Genomic DNA, 11,650 nt, shown 5'->3' on the forward strand with positions numbered 1-11,650 from the left:
AGTCAGGAGAAGTAGTATAATGTGTTTTGGGGTGTATTTTTACACATACCCATGCTGGGTGGGAGAAATATCTCCGTAAATGACATGTGTAAAAAAAAAAAAAAAAAAAAAAAAAAAAAAAAAAATTGTCATTTACAGAGATATTTCTCCCACCCAGCATGGGTATGTGTAAAAATACACCCCAAAACACATTATAATACTTCTGAGTACGGCAATACCACGTGTGGCACTTTTTTGCAGCCTAACTGCGCTAAGGGGCCCAAAGTCCAATGAGCACCTTTAGGCTTTACAGGGGTGCTTACAATCTAGCACCTCCCAAAATGCCAGGACAGTAAACAACCCACAAATGACCCCATTTTGGAAAGTAGACACTTCAAGGTATTCAGAGAGGGGGCATGGTGAGTCCGTGGCAGATTTCATTTTTTTTTTGTCACAAGTTAGCAGAAATGGAAACTTTTTTGTCTCAAAGTGTCATTTTCCGCTAACTTGTGACAAAAAATAAAATCTTCTATGAACTCACCATGCCTCTCAGTGAATACTTTGGGATGGCTTCTTTCCAAAATGGGGTCATTTGGGGCGTATTTATACTATCCTGGAATTTTAGCACCTCATTAAACATGACAGGTGCTCAGAAAAGGTCGGAGATGCTTCAAAATGGGAAAATTCACTTTTTGCACCATAGTTTGTAAACGCTATAACTTTTACCCAATCCAATAAATATACACTGAATGTTTTTTTTTTCTTTTTTTTTTTTTATCAGACATGTAGCAGAATAACTTTCGCGCTCAAATGTATAGAAAATTTTACTTTATTTGAAAAATGTCAGCACAGAAAGTTAAAAAACCAAAATTAGCTTACCTGGTAATGCTGTTTTTAATAACCCTCCAGGACAGGTGCTACATATGAGATTTGGGCCCCGCCCCCAACAGGAAACACAAAGAACTAGCTCTCTATAAGTTCCACCTCTAATCTCTACCTGCCAGTATGTTCCAATTAACTGTTCCGATAGAATACCATAAAAAACTTTACATACTACTAAACACATGATTATATTTCCAACTTTTTACACAATCACATTTTCATATGCAAATATAAGTATTAGGGTGGGTCACCTGTCCTGGAGGGTTATTAAAAACAGCATTACCAGGTAAGCTAATTTTGGTTTTTTCAAATAACCCTCCAGGACAGGTGCTACATATGAGATGATATGCAATAAGCGACACTAACCTTAGGGAGGGACTACAGCTTGAAGAACTTTCCTTCCAAATGCCTGTTCTTCCGCTGATAGTAGATCCAATCTGTAGTGTCTAATGAAAGTGTTCACCGTCTTCCAGGTTGCCGCCTTGCAGATGTCGGTTGCTGTTGCTCCAGCTCTGTAGGCCCAGGAAGTTGCCACTGACCTTGCTGAGTGTGCTGTTACCTCCTTTGGACATTAAACTCCTTTCAGTCTATATGCTTCATTAATACAGACTTTAATCCATCTTGCTATTGATGCTTTTGACATGCTTTCGCCCTTTCTTGCCCCCGAAAAATTGATAAATAAAGCTGTTGACCTCCTGAAATCCTTTACTCTGTCCAGGTAAAAAAGCAAACACCTCCTTACATCCAATCTATGCCACCTAATCTCCTTAGTTTCCTTGGCATTTTTACAAAAGGATGGCAATCCAATCTCTTGCATCCTGTTAGAAAGAGTAGCAACCTTTGGCAAGAATTCACTTGTCGTCTTCAGGACTACTCTATCTTGAAAAATTAAACAAAAAGGCTCTATAGAACTTAGCGCCTCCAGCTCACTTATCCTCCTTGCTGAAGTGATTGCCACCAAAAAAAATTGTCTTCATTGTGAGAAACCGTAACGACACTTCGTTCAAAGGCTCAAAATGATCACTCATGAGGACATTTAGAACTAAAGTTAAATCCCATCTTGGATATGATTGTTTTATCACTGGCCTGGATCGTTCCACCGATTTTAAAAATCGGATCACCAAGGGCTCCAATGCTAGTCGTCTATTAAGAAAAACTGACAGAGCCGCTATCTGAACCTTCAATGTACTTAACGCTAGTTTTTTGTCAATTCCTTCTTGCAAAAATTCTAATACAATAGCCAGTCTGTTAGATCTGAGACCTACTCTCTTCTTCCATTCACAGAAAGTTTTCCAATATTTTAAGTAAATAGATTGAGTTACTGTTTTTCTACTATCCAATATAGTCTTTGTTACCCTGTCTGATAGACCCCTTTTCTTTAGGATTTGCCCTTCAGAAACCAGGCTGTCAACTGAAGATTGGGAATCTGAATCCAGTCTCCTCTTCTGAGGAGATCTGCTTTGTCTCTTAATGGGATCGGTCTGTCCACCAGCATCGACTTTATCATTGGAAACCAAACTCGTTTTGGCCAATTGGGTGCAATTAATATTAGATACAGCGAAGTCCAATTTAGTTTCTGTAATACTAATGTTAGCAGAGGAATTGGAGGAAAGGCATAGGCGATTTGGAACTCCCATGGTTGGGCCAATGCATCTACCCCTGAAGCTCCTCTTGGGTCTAGTGAGAAAAACTGATTGCAATGTGTGTTTTCCCAGTTGGCGAACAGGTCTATCTGTGGATGACCCCATGTTTGAGTCAATTCCTTGAATATACTCGGGTTCAATCTTAGCTCTGAGTTTGATAATTTCTTTCTGCTCAATAGATCCGCCATGGTGTTCAATGATCCTTTGAGGTGTACTGCTGAAATTGACTGCAGATTGTCTTCCGCCCAGTCTAGAATCTCCAGTACTAGTTTTAACAATTGCGGTGATCTTGTTCCACCTTGTTTGTTTATATACATCACCACCGTGATGTCTGATCTGATCTGAATGTGGTATCCCCTTACTATGTCTATAGTCTGAATCAGTGCTTCCCTTACTGCCAACAATTCCCGAAAATTGGATGACTGTCATTGTCTCTCTTGACCAAGTCCCTTGTAAACACCTGCCTTCTATATGGGCTCCCCACCCCGTGAGGCTGGCGTCTGTTGTCAGTATTTTTGTCACCGGACATTTCCATAAACGACCTCTCATTATATTGTCTTTTTGAGTCCACCAGTCCAATGACTGTTTTACTATTACTGGTAAGGATAGAGTCTGTTCTAGAGCTGCCTGACCTCCCTTCCAATTGTGAAGAAGCCATTGTTGTATTTGCCTTATATATGTTTCAGCGCCCAATACACTGCCGGGGCTGTAGAAGTTAAAAAACCTATTAACCTCATGACTTGTCGGATAGTTGTGACATTCACTATCTGACACTCCTGCACCATTGTCTGGACTTTTTTCACCTTGTCTTGTGGAAGAAACAATTTCTGGGACACCGAGTCTATTCTGAATCCCAGAAACTGAATCTCTTGTGCCGGAACCAGGACTGATTTTTGCAAATTGACTAACCATCCTGTCTGTTCCAGAAGCTGTAACACTATATTCTTGTGTTCCTCCAACTTTTGGATACTGTCGGCCGCCACTAATAAATCGTCTAGATATGGTATAATTAGGATACCTTGTAGATGAAGAGCCCCCACAATCTCCGCCATTACCTTTGTGAAGATTCTGGGTGCCGAAGAGATCCCGAATGGGAGACAGCGGAATTGAAAGTGCTCCAGACCTAAACCTGTCCGGATACTGAACCGAAGGAAAGCTTGAGATTCTTCCCTTATTGGGATATGCCAGTAGGCATCTGTTAGATCTATATTGATCATGAAACACCCTGGAGAAAGAAGGTTCCGCATCGAAAATACTGTCTCCATTCGGAATCGCTCATACCTTATGAAGGGATTTAAAGGCTTTAGATTTAGTATCAGACGATATTTGCCTGTAGGCTTTTTCACGAGAAAGATTCTTGAATAGAATCCTTGGCCTTGTTGGGCCTGAGGAACCTTGCCTACCACATCCCGAATTAACATATCTTGTACTATCTGCAGCATGGCTTTCTTCTCCTCTGGAATCCTTGGGGATTGAGTCATTATAAATCTCTTGGGAGGGGTTTTTGTAAACTGGATCTTGTATCCCTTTTCTATTAAATCTAGAATAAATTTGTTTTTTGTCATTTTCTTCCAATTTAACAGAAACTGCTTTAACCTTCCCCCCACTCTGCTGGCGTCACGGCTTATCCTTGTTCTCTGCAGATTTAAACAAGGGGTTTCTTTTAGTGAAAAACTTATTACTTGACCAGGGTTTACGCCTCTGCTGATCTTTCCCTTGCGCTTGTTTCCTTTGAAAAAATGGCTTTTTCTTTGGTTCAAATCTCCTTTTCTTAGGAAAAGTCGCCTTTTTGCTTGCCGTTCGCTCCAACACCTCCTGTAGCTGTGGACCAAACAACAAGTCTCCTGAAAAAGGTATATTACAAGCTCTGGTTTTTGACGCCTGACTGCCATCCCAGGTCTTTAACCACAAATTTCTACGGGCGTTATTAATTAGGGCTGATGATCTCGCCGTTACCCTTAATGACTCAGAAGCAGCGTCAATGACATAATCATTGCCACCCTCAATCACTTCAATTGCCTCTAAGATATCTTTTTTAGGCGCGTCTTCATCAACTAATTTCTTTAATCTTTCCAACCAAACCGACATAGTGCGAGACACACAGGTTGTAGCAGCGGCTGGCTTAAAGTTAGTTGCGGAGGCTGACCAAGCTTTCTTAAGGGCGAACTCCACTTTATCCCCTGGATCCTTAAGCCTTCCTAAGTCCTCGAACGCTAGTTCGTTATCTCTATCTACTTGACTAAAGGCTGCATCCAGTTTAGGACATGAGTCCCATAACTTGGAGTCCTCCTCTGTAAAAGGAAATCTCCTTTTAAACCCTTTTGAAGTAAATAGTCTCTTATCTGGGTCCTTCCATTGTAATGTAATCAAATTTTTCATTGTACCATGAAAAGGAAAACAAAGCTGATCTGTAGGTTCCATCCCAGTATATAGCTTATCATGCAATGTCTTTTCTGATGTACTTTTCTGTGGAATGTCTAGAGTCGAACAGATAGCTTTTAATAACTCCTCTGTTTCTTCTGTGGCAAACTTAAACTTGGAAGATCTACCTAAGTCACCTGTTTCTTCCTGTTCTGACAACTCCTCAGAGGACCTAGAGTCTGCATCCCTTCTGTCAGGCTGACTTTCTAGTTCCTCATCTGATGAGTAAATCACCCTTGGAGATTTATTTAAAGCCTTCTTAGGCTTAACTGCCTGTGTTGGAGGAGCCTGTGCCGAAGTGGTTGGTAAACTTTCTCTGAATGCTTTAAACGTCTCAATCATTTCTTGACGCATAGTAAACATGAAATCCTTGCATGAAGCAGTGTTATCTTCATTAATAATGCTAGAAATACACTTCTGACAGGACGCTTTTGGCCAGTGAAGTTGTAAGGGCTTGTTACACAAAATGCAACTCCTGGGCCTTTCAGAGCTATCAGACTCCATAGCATCCTAGAAACATACAAAATAAGTGTATCAGCATATATCTCTGTGCATAACTTCAGTAAAACACAATCTATATATACTAGATGTACTGTTAAGTCTGAAAAAGATAAGCATTATAACAAACTAGCTATTTCTGCTTACAGATATTGAAACTATTGCATATACATCTTAAGCAACGATTCAAATGATAAAACCGCAAAAAGATGCACTAACTCCAACAATGACCGCCTATTTTCAGCCAATATATAATGTTTAGCCTCAAATCAGACTAAAAAGCCTGCTGCAGATATGCCCAAAGAACGACAAAGAAATGCAGACCTCCATCAGACAGCGGTATGTAATATAATAGCGTTCAATCAGACCTCACAGATCAGACGGGCGCTTGTCCTCCGACTCTGCCCACTCTTACCTGATCTGCCGACCTCTGGTTTGCGTCCATCTCCTCCAACGCCGCCGCCGCATGTGAGGATGGACGCTGCGGCATCTAAGCAGCCGCCTGACCCGGACCGGAAGTGACGTCGCCGGACATGACGTCACTGTAAGGGCGGAAGTGCCTCCTCTCCAGCGCTCGCGTCCTCCGCCTGGACACGCTGGCTGCACTCCGCTTCCTAGAAGCCACCATTCCGCCTCCGCTTGGTGCCTGCCTCCTCCGTCAGACGTATGGCCTCCGCCGCCTCCGATGCCGCTCCTCAGCTTTCCGTAGCGCCTGCCCGGATACCACCAAGGACTCCACTGTTAGTGGAAAAGGTAACCCCCAAGTATCCCACGGGATAGGGTCACCTTACTAGTTCTGGATGGCCTCAGCACTGCCTGGCTGCTGACCACCTTTCCTAGCCGAGAGAGCTAGGTGTTCCCCGGAACAGGAAACACAAAGAACTGGCAGGTAGAGATTAGAGGTGGAACTTATAGAGAGCTAGTTCTTTGTGTTTCCTGTTGGGGGCGGGGCCCAAATCTCATATGTAGCACCTGTCCTGGAGGGTTATTTGAAAAAAGTCATTTTTTTTGACAAAATTCATGTCTTTTTTGATAAATATAGTAAAAACTAAAAAATCGCAGCAGCAAGCAAATAGCACCAAAAGATAGCTGTATTAGTGACAAGAAAAGGAGGGTAAATTCATTTAGATAGTAGGTTTTATGACCGAGCAATAAACCGTTAAAGTGGTCTGAATGGAAAAAAAGGCTCTGGTCCTTAAAAGGACACTTAAAATGAGGGAAAAAAAAAAAAAAAAAAAAAAAAAAAAACACACACACACACACACACACAAGTTTGGCTCTCTGCACACTGCAAATCCAACTTGCAATTCAGTTTTTCCCTGTACAATCACGTCAAAATTGCAAATTGGAATCGCATGTAGTGTGCAAGAGGCTTAAAGGACTTCCGAGGCCAAAATAAATAAAATCACACTAAACCTTTTTTTTTTTTGCAGAATCCACGGAGGACGTCCTGCCCGTCCTCCGCTCCATTCCGCCATCAATGCAGGTCTTATCATTCCCCTACGGCTCGGCCCGACCCCACCGAACGGGTCGCATGGATGCCACCTCTAATATGGCCGCCGCCTTGCTCCGCGGCTGCGCAGTACGCTTTGTCGCTAGCGCGACTGCGCAGCCTATTGCCCGCCTCCTGCCGCATACAAGGTCCCGGCATGCTCCCCAAGCGTACGTCGGGCGGGCGCACACAGGCTGCGCAGTCGCGCTAGCAACAAAGCGTACTGCGCAGCCGCTGAGCAAGGCGGCGGCCATATTAGAGGTGGCATCCGTGCGACCCGTTCGGTGGGGTCGGGCCGAGCCGTAGGGGAACGATAAGACCTGCATTGATGGCGGAACGGAGCGGAGGACAGGCAGGACGTCCTCCGTGGATTCTGAAAAAAAAAAAAAAAAAAAAAAAAAAAAAAAAGTATAGTGTGATTTTATTAATTTTGGCCTCGGAAGTCCTTTAACAATTACCAGTACACAGAAATTCAGAACACCTTACTCTAACTACCTAACGACCACGTCACGCCAATGGGCGTGACCATAGCGGCAGCCCCAGGACTGCCTAACACCAATTGGCGTCAAGTCCTGGGGCCATCTAATACAGAAGATCACACACAGGCTGCGCGCATATCTCCTGCTTGGGGGGCGGAGCTCAGTCCTGCCTTCAGTCTCCGAACGCCGATCGCCACTCGGGAGACTTAAGACGGCGAAACCACCGTCTTTCTAGTAAGTACAGTGCTGTACTGGGGACAGCCGTGTGACACTTCTATCCCCCTGGCACACTAGAGAGCAATCGGCTATCATAGGGTGAAACCTATGAGAGCTGATCGCCATGGTTGGCTGGCTAGGGGGAGGGAGGGTTTTAAAAAAAAATAAACAAATCGTAATTTTTTTTTTTCATAAAATCAGACCCTATCAACAGAGAGCTCTGTTGGTGGGGAGAAAGGGGGGGGGGGGGGGGGGGGGGGAAATCACTAGTGTGCTGTGTGGCCCTGCAGCTTGGCCTTAAAGCTGCAGTGGCCTATTTAACTAAAAGTAGCCTGGTCTTTAGGGGGGGGGGGGGGGGGGGGGGGTTAGCACTGTGGTCCTCAAGAGGTTAACAAGGCCTTCTAAATTACCAGACAAGCATAGGTTCATCCACATCCTAGGCACTGAAATCCTCATTTGCATTCACAGATCTTTCCATGGCATGCTTTGTAAAAGCGTCAATAATACTTTGCAATAATACTTTATTTACATTTGATAAACCCTTTAAAATAAAAAAAAAATTAGCTTGTTTTCAAATATAGTTCAGAAAATGTTAAGTCATATACCCATGTCATTAGGTAAATGCACTACACCTACAGTACAAGGTTAATGCACTCCATGTAAAATCTATACAATATATTTTTGATTTTTCTTCATGTAGACCATCAATTTCACCTTGAACTGGAGGGGGAAGTTAGAAGTCCTGTATAGTAACGATTCAGATAAATGTACCATATTTTTTTATAAAACATAAGACACTTTTTCTTCTCCATAACTGGGGAGGAAAAGTGGATGCGACTTCTAGTCTAAATATATGATAAAAAAAGTGGTGCAGGGAAGCACTTACCGCATCCTGCTGACTAGCTCCTCTCCCGCTTGCTCCAGTTGCTGTACATGCGTTCCTCTTTTGTAGCTGACGATATACACTGCAGCCCCCTGCCACTATACAACTCCGGGTCCTCCATTCCTCGTGGCCTCTGTTACTTACTGATGAGTGATTCCATGTTACTGCGCGACTCCAGCTGTGCAGGTCAGGGTAAACTTAGCAGGAATCAGTGTAAACTTGGCAAAGCCAACTGACTGGTTGTCATTTCTTCTGCATATTTAAACATTTGCCCAGACAGTGTTGTCAGCTGCTGCAGGAGCTCTTAGGATGGAGAACTGGAAGTTGTCCGTGTGGATTGAAAAATAATGTTAAAGCCCGGTCCCAGAAAAAAAAGTATTTTAGTGTTGCATAATATGGAAAGGTCGACAACTTTTTTGGGTTTTATTGCCATCTTTGCTCCCATGTGGGAGGATTTCTCTCACATCCTGGCCCATAATGCAATTTATTTTTTCACCCAAGTTACCTCCCAGGACATAATTTTCATCTTCTCTGTAAACTAAAATTTTCAAATTTATTTTTTTGCTTCCTGGTGACTTAAAGAGAACCCGAGGTGGGAATCTTAAGAGTTAAATCTATACACAGAGGCTGGGTCTGGCTATAGTGCCCAGCCTCTGTTGCTAGTTGAATATTCCCTAAATCCCCCCTGTGCTCTGCACGAGCCCATAAATTACAGCCGCGCTGTCTGGCTCTGTTTACTTTTCTAGTGTCACTCACGCTGCTCCCCCGCCTCCTGCAGAGCGCAGTTCCCTGCCCGAGTCCCTTCTCTCTAATCAGCGGCGAGGGAAGAGATGTGGGCGGGGATCGGCGCTCTGCAGGAGGCGGGGGAGCGGCATGAGTGGCACTAGAATGGTAAACAGAGCCTGCTGCGACACGCTCAGTGTCGCCAGCGCGGCTGTAATTTATGGGCTTGTGCAGAGAGCAGGGGGGATTTAGGGAATATTCAACTAGCAACAGAGGCTGGGCACTATAGCCAGACCCAGCCTCTGTGTATAGATTTAACTCTAAGATTCCCACCTCGGGTTCTCTTTAAGGCATTTTATGACAAAATAATTTTGATAGTACTATTTCACCAAATTTTGAGTACTTTTTCAATAGTAAAAAGCTGTAAAGTTATTTTTAAGATAAGATGAAAATTATCTCCTAGGAGATAATTTAGGAGAGAAAGTTCATTGCACATGGGCCTAGGTGTGAAAATATCCCTTAGTATAAAACGGAGGTAAAAAAAGCAAGTTGCATATGGGCCCCAGTCTCTGTGACTCCAACACCATCCCTCATCTCCTCACACACCACGTGTGTTATGTCTAGATAAAATTACCTCTAGGTTGGGGCCTACCTCTAGCTACCTATATCAGTGTAGCTACAGTAAGGTTGGCTACCTGGAGCTACCTATATGGATTGGCTTAGTGTGGCTCCCTATACAGGTAAAGGAACGCAAAGTGGAGGGCCTACCAGTGGCTACCCAATACTGGTGCAGCAACTTGCTACTTAAACCATTCGGTAGATACCTAGAGCAACTTCTAGTGGTGGTCTACCTCTGACTAGCCATACTGAAGGGACTACCTAGAGCTGCCTCTAGTGCAGAGTCTACCTTTAGCTACCTATACTGGTGGAGGCAGGCACTATGGCAAACTACAGAAAGGTTGGCTACCTGAAGCTACCTATAGTGGCCACCTATACTGGTGGTCAGCTAATACTGGGGGATTATTTTGCAACCTCTGGCTACCTATACTAGGTAGTAGGTACCTAGAGCAACCTCTAGTGGGAATCTACCTCTGTCTACTGGAGGAATAATGTAGAGCTACCTTTAGTGGGGGCCTACCTCTAACTACATAGGACCAGGGCACCCTCTTGCTAACCACAGAAAAGTTGGCTACCTAGAGCTACATATTTATCTACCTATAATGGTGGGACTATGGCTACCTATACTAAGGTCTGACTACCTGCAGCTTCTTATACTAGTGGTCTACCTATGGCTACATTTACTTTACTACCTATACCAGAGTAATGGCTAACCTTGGCACGCCAGCTGACAAAACTACAAATCCCATCATGCCTCTGACAGCTCTAAGCATAACTCAGGGTGGCAGAGTATTGCAATGCCTCATAGGACTTGTAGTTCCACCACAGCTGGAGTGCCAAGGTTAGCCATCACTGACCTATACAGTACAAATGTACAGAAATGAAGCCATGTAAATGTTACCCTAACTGTGATAGGTGAAAGTAAAAAAACAAATATATTAAAAATAGAAACTTATACATCTATGTTTTTTAATTAGCACATTTGTCTCGCCATGGTGTGGTAAGGAAATTAAAATAATTCAGTTTATGCAGAGTTATGTGAAATGTAAAAATATACACTTTGAGGAAGCAACAATGTAACCTTACAAAATTTACATTTGATTTAGCCCATTTTCACTTTTATATTATCCTTCATCAACTCATTTGCAAGTCACTGACCATCTCTAATCATGTCACATATAATTTCAGGAGACACTTTCACAGCATTGATCCCTTATACATAGGACATCATTTACACTTCCATTTCTTCCATTTGTTTTGTGAGATGGACATAAATCTGACATAACACAGGTTTATGCAAATAGTCTACCGCACACATGCATTTTGAAAATGAAACCATTTGTAATCACACCATATCAGTATTCTGTACAAACATTTCTAAGCTGCTTACCTTTGCAGACCAAATTTGCATTTTTTGTACATTAAGTCTGATTTATTTCTCGCTCAATGAATACAATTTTCAAAACTGCCTACTCATGTCACATGTCAATTTGATTACCTCTGTGGCATATTTATTAACAGCATCTCTTTACACCTGAAATACAGACTTTGCTAAACACGTTAGTAAGAATGAGCTACTTTTGGATAAAACTGGAATACAGCTATGTACACATATTTAGATCAAATTAGATAAAACTTGTTGAAAATGAACAATGAACGATAAATCCACTGACAATCGTTCATAAAATGACACCCAATGACAAATGACCGATATTGAGCGTGAGCCATTCTGCCAGATATTTTCAGCCGATGATTGTTATCGGTCAATACAAGTACAAATTTAGACCACTACCAATTGTATTGTGCCGAGTACATG

The sequence above is a fragment of the Hyperolius riggenbachi genome, chromosome 1 (genome assembly GCF_040937935.1).
Source record: "Hyperolius riggenbachi isolate aHypRig1 chromosome 1, aHypRig1.pri, whole genome shotgun sequence".
Classification (NCBI taxonomy): domain Eukaryota; kingdom Metazoa; phylum Chordata; class Amphibia; order Anura; family Hyperoliidae; genus Hyperolius; species Hyperolius riggenbachi.